Raw genomic sequence first — 6,477 nt, 5'->3', positions numbered from 1 at the left:
TAAAGAAAATTTGACCTTTCACCAGGAAAAATAAATAAAGCTTTTCTATAAAAATTGATTCTAAGATGACAGTTATTGAACTCAAAGACATAAGGTTTTTACAGAAGCTATTATAACCATGTTCTAGGAAAGACGTTCAGATATTATAATGAGTGAACAATTGGGAAAACATAGCAGAGTAATGAAAACTATTTAAAAAAAACAAGTAGAAATTCTAGAACCAAAACAATGTCATTTTTGAAATGAAAATTTCAGTGGATGGGATAAATACCATATTGAACAATGGAGAAGAAAATTTAGTGAATTTGAAGACAGACTAGGAGAAACTACCTCACAGAAGCATTAAGAAATTCTGAAAAATAGTTCAGACTCAGAAACCTAAGTAACTTAATAAAACGACTTAAAATATGTGTGACAAGGATGTTAGCGATGAGAGGAAAAAGTTCCTTTTTTCAAAAAGTCTGAAAAAACTGTCTAAACTTGATGAACGGTATCAATATAGAGATCTAAGAAACTCGACCAATCAGAAACAGTCTGAGCACAAAGACACATCACAGTCACCAATTCCTGGAAACATTTATTTAAAAATAATATGTAATATAATATCATTGAATATGATAGCCAAAAATGAAAACTCTGACAAACAGGAAAATGAAATGTGAGCATTGCTAATTTCTTATCGGAAACAATGTAAGTTATAGCACAATGGAATGCCATATTTTGAAAGCTGAAATAAAAATAAACCAACCTAGAATTCTATGTCCAGTGAAAACACCCTTGGGAAAAGAGGTCAAGATAAAGTACTTTTCAGCAGGTGCTTCCTTCCCCCAAAAAATAAAATGGCTGAAGGGAAATAAGGTCAGACACACATGAAAGGAAGGAGAGGAAAAAATGTCAATCTAAAGATGTTTTTCTCCTTTTATAGCTTCTTTACAGGATATTTGACAGCTTAAATGAAAAATAGCATGTAGTAGGTTTATAACATATGAAAAGTAAAATATATAACAGCAATGTAAAGTTTATTATTGTTATGAAAGAGAAATAACTAGATGTTTTTGGAAGGTCCTTCATTTTACATAAAGTGGCATAATATTAATTCAAAGTAGACTGTGACAAGTTAAGAATATATCATATTATCCCTACATAAACCTTTAAAGTGATAAACTAAAAACGTAAAGCTTCAAAAAAAGAGAAAATAAATACTAAATATATTTAAACTAAAGAAGACAAGATATAAGGAAAAAACATTTAGAAAATGAATAATAATTTAATACTCTTTTTTGAGGGAGAGATTTTTGCTATAGGGCATGTGCACTTGCCAGAGAGAAAGAGAAAACACTCCCCCAGGGCATACCCACACTGCAATTTCTTTTCCTCCATTCTCCTCTCAGGATGTTAGGCACACATGCACACGCACCAGATGTGAATTTTAAGCCTCTGGGTTTGGGAGTCAAACCATGATCAGCCACATGGGAGTTCAGTGACATAATCATTATGCCATCTGCTGGTCCCAATAATTTAATATTCTTAACATGTGGCTTTGTTGAGGTCTCAGTTGAATGCCTGTGAAGCTTATAATGGTATAAGTACCCTTCCAGAAAAGAAATTGAGTAAATGTGGAGCTCACCTCTGATACATGAAAATGGGTGGTTCATAAATTTCCTCCAGTTTTATCGCTGTCGATGGCGAGATGGTAAGTCCAATGTCCTCCATTCCATCATGGTCAGACTTGAATATTAGCGCATCTAATCTTTCTTTACTGTGTTTATTTGTTGACATTTTATTCATGGGAAAAATACATTTTTGTGTTTTAAGTTATGTTAGTCTAGTACTATATCTCAATCTATTTCTTACTTTTATTATCCAAAGTTGTTTTGAGGGCCAACTTTCTTTCTTCACATAACTGCATAGTACTTCACCATCCATATCACTCATACTCCACTTTTCTCTTACTCCATCAGCAGGTTTCAAAGCAACTCTTTGTCGACACAAACAACACTGCAGGAAGAATCATAAATGATGTCCCTGGGGTATATGTAAGTGGTATGCTTTCTTCAATTATATTTAATAGGTTGACATGACAGGTTTTAGGTTTGATGAAAAGTAGTAGAGAAAGCACTGTAAAATGGAGCCAGTGAGGTGCATGGATAAGGTAATGGACGGGCAGCATCTTTGCTGTATGTCTGTCTACCACCATAACCTCAAACAATGGAGCAGGCACATGCAGTGGGCTCTTCCTGGAATCAGAGTGATCTGGGAACCTGCTTCTCCTTAGTGTTTGTGGTGGCACCAGGAGTCCTCATGTTACAGATGAAAGAGAGAAATTTGAAAGATGAAGAATCTCTTTTGATAGTCTCCAAACTTCCTCTGCCTTCTCTCTGAGCATTTTCTCATGATGCTGAGTCTGTACTAGGCTTTCTGATCTATGTGATAGGATGAGTCCAGTTCTTGTGGCTCCAGACTGAGAGTTTGTTTTATTCATGGCATTTTAGACGATCATTGTTGCTTTTTTGCAAGGAGTTGTCTCTTTTAAGAACAAATATTCAAACCCATCACCTCTACTCTGTGCGTCCCCCTTGAAGGAGTAAGCCATCTGTAGATATGTTCTCAGGTGCCCACCATCCAGTGGGATGGTGGCTGTCCTAAAAGATGAAGGGACAATCTCTCTAAGACCTTGAATACCACAGCCAGTAATACTAAATGCCAAGCATGTTCCAGGTTTGAAGAAGTCTTCAAAAAGTTCATGGTAATTATGCATGGCTTTCCATTTTTTTAAAATTAAATCATACTTCAATTTCATTTTACTGTGAACTCTTTGAAGTCTCCTTGTGTGTTCATGCATTATGTTGGGTAGCCTAACAATGTGGTACCTGACTACCTAAGTCATGGCCCTGTGTGTCACACTTACTACCTGTGTAAGCGAGAGCAAGCTGTGTTTGAGTCTCTGCGTGCCTCACTCCTCTATATGTAACATAGTATGATAATAGTTCTTACCTCTTAGGGCTTTCTCAGAACAGTGTCTTTGCAAAGGATTTAGAGATCTGTAAAGTACATAATCACATAGATTATGATATGAATCATTGGAGAAATGTATTATTTTCCAGGGAGAGGAGGCCAAATACTGGTATCATAATGTGTTTTTATTAGTTTCTTTTGTTCCACGGTGAAATTGGCAGAAGGATTTTAAGATTCACTTAGAAGAATTCACTGGCAACAATTAAGGAGAAAGTTCTTTTAGAAAGAAGAGTAGTGGCTTCTAGTTCTATCCTAACAAGTAAAAAGTTGAACAAACTGCAACATCAGCAGCTCTTCTCGGATCTGAAAAGGAAAATGAGGTCACAGGACCAACCTTGTCTCCCCAGCTAGGAGAGACAGACAAGTGAATAGAGAATCATGACTTCCTGGAGCAGAAATTCCTAAACAGAATTTCCATAGGACCCAGTGTCAGAGCAGAGTAGCCCAAACTATCATGGACAGCTTGCTTAAGGGTCAGTGTGAACAAGATAGTTAAAAACTCCAGGAAGACCAGTCAGTGGGTGAAGGGGCTATACTTCTGTGAGATCTACCTCCTAGAACACTACCAGGTTCTCACAATAAATGTTGGAGAGAAGGGCCCTCTTGCTTCTGTAAGAAGGGGAAAAAGAACCATTTTGAAATATGTCAGAACAATCTGTCCTTTTTAGAATTATTTAATCAATTATTATATTATGATTATGATTATTAAATTTTGCTACAAGGCATGACCACTTACCAGACAGAGAGAGAAGGAAAGTGAGATCGCAAGCTTCCAGGTCTAAGACTCGAACCATGGTTGGCCATGTGGGAGCCCAGTACCTTAACCACCATACTATTCTATTCTTAACAAGGTCAGCCCTCCAGAGGAAACTTTACTCAGAGACTGAATGCTTGGCTTTTATCATAGACTCCCTGACTTGAGGGAAAGGGAACATCCAACTACAACTGACTCTAGCCTGTGGTAGGAGGGAAATACCTAAATCCAGACTTCTCCAGCCATCCTGTCCTATTTAAGGGGGCGAAGACAGGGAGACTGAAAGCACCTGAGAAGTTTACAGTCCAGAGGAACAAACTCACTAAAACATGAGGACCTAGGACTGGCTCCGTGGCCTGGTGGTTAAGGCAACTAGAGTCCACGTGACCAACTGCATGATTTGAATCCTGAACCCAGCAACTTAAAAACACCCCAGGCATGTGTCCATGCATGCCCCAAATCTCCAAAGCAGGGAGATTGCGGCATGACCATTCCCTATGGGAGATGATTTCTTCTTCTCTCTTTCTCTTTCTGGCAAGTGCTCATGCCTTCTCACAAAATAAAATAAAATAAAGACTGAGACCTAATCATAGAGCTATAAAATGCTTCCATTCCCTCAGTGCCTTATCATCCTATTACTTAAAGCCTTATTTATTTATTTATTTATTTTGCTATAGGGCGCATGCACTTGCCAGAAAGACAGAGAGAGACAGAGAGATAGAAAGTGAAAAATCACTCCCCAGGGGGGATGGCCACACCGCAATCCCTTCTCCTCCATTCTCCTCTTGGGATCTTGGGCACGCACGCACACACACCCGGTGTGAGTTTAAGTCACTGGGTCTGGGATTCAAACCACTGTCGGCTACATGGAAGTTCAGTGACATAGCCATTACACTAACTGCTGGTCCCTACTTAAGGCCTTTTTATAGCATTTTGTTGTATCTGGTACATAATATCTAGCTGTTATGAAAAAATTACAAGGTATACCAAAAGGCAAAAAATACAGACTGAGGAGACAGAGCAAACATCCAAACCATTCTTAGCAATTGAAGCAATGTGGGAATGACCATATTAGGAATTTAAAGTAACTATGATTAATATGTTAAGGGATCTAAGGTATAAAGTAAATAGAATGCAAGAGCAGACAGACACTGTAAGCAGTGTTGGACATTCTTAGAAAGAACCAAGAAGAAATGCTAGAGAGAAAAACACTGTAACAGAAGTGAGGAATGTCTTTGATAGGCTTATTAGCAGACTAGAGATGACTCGGAAGGAATCTCTGAGCTTGAGGGAATCTCCATCACCGAAAAACAAAAAGAGAAAAAACGGAGCATAACCAAACAACCCATCCCCCAACAGCAACGACCACAAAAACCACACAATCAAACAGAAAAGAAGACCCAAGAACTGTGGGACAGCTCTAAAAGGTGCAATGTTACACGTGTAACGCACATCATAAGACTAGCAGAAGGAAAATGAGCAAGAAAGAAACCAAAGAAATACTGAAATAATAATGACTAAGAGTTTCCCTCAAATTAATGTCAGACACCAAAAACATAGATCTTGGAAGCTCAGAGAACACAAATAAAATCCAAAGAAATTACAACTAGGCATATCATTCCAAATAAAAAATATTCATATGAAGATAAAGAAAAATCCAGACAGAAGCTAGAAGGAGACAAAACAGTTTACCTGTAGAGGTGCAAAGATAATAATTACATCCAAATTCTCAGAAACCATGAAAGCAGGGAAACACTTAAAGTGCTAAGAAAAAAATGCTTGCCAACCCATAATTATGTACGGTGCAAAATGATCCTTTGAAAGTAAAGGAAAAATAAAGATATTCTCATACAAACAATACTTTTTCTTATTCTTAATTGATATAACAGATAACGGCTTATAAAAATAATAGTAATGAGTGTGTGTACCTGTGTGTGTGTGTGTGTGTGTATGTGTAAAATAAATAACAATACAAAAACCAGGAGAGAGGAATTAGGTGTATTTTGTTGGAGGTAAAATCCACATGAAGTGGGCTAGTGTTTTTTGAAAATAGACTCGAGTTAGTTGTAAAGATATTTTGCTAGGCCAGCAGGTGTCATGGTGGCTAAGGCACTGATTGACTTCAGTTCAAATACCAGACCTGGCAGCTTGAAACTCACGTCAGGCACATGCGTATGCATGACCAAAATCCCAGGAGAAGAATGGAGAAGGGACTGAAGTATGGCCATCCCCTTGCGGGGGGGTGGTGGTGATTTTTTTACTTTCCCTCTCTCCATCTCTCTTTCTCTGGCAAGCACATACATTCTGTGACAAAAGTCTAAGAAAGAAAAAGATATATTGCAAACCCTATTGTAATCATTTTAAAAAGTAGAAGAAAAAGAAAGAAATGTGAGTGATATGTTAAGAAATGAGAGAAAATAAAATCACATGAAATGTTCAATTAAAACCACAAAGGGGCGGGGGGGAACCAGCAGTTAGAGTAATGGCTATGTCGCTGGACTCCCATGTAGTCGACCGCAGTTCACGTCCCGGACCTGGTGGCTTAAAACTCACACCAGGTGCGTGTGCGTGTGTGCCCAAGATCCCAAGAGGAGAATGGAGGAGAAGGGATTGTGGCGTGACCATCCCCCCTGGGGGGTGATTTCTCGCTTTCTGTCTCTCTGTCTCTCTTTGTCTGTCTGGTGAGTGCACGCGCCCTATGGCAAAAA

Source organism: Tupaia chinensis, unplaced genomic scaffold (genome assembly GCF_000334495.1).
Source record: "Tupaia chinensis unplaced genomic scaffold, TupChi_1.0 Scaffold145396_1, whole genome shotgun sequence".
Taxonomy (NCBI): Eukaryota; Metazoa; Chordata; class Mammalia; order Scandentia; family Tupaiidae; genus Tupaia; species Tupaia belangeri.
The sequence above is the reverse complement of the archived record's forward strand: the minus strand, read 5'-3'. Positions refer to the sequence as shown.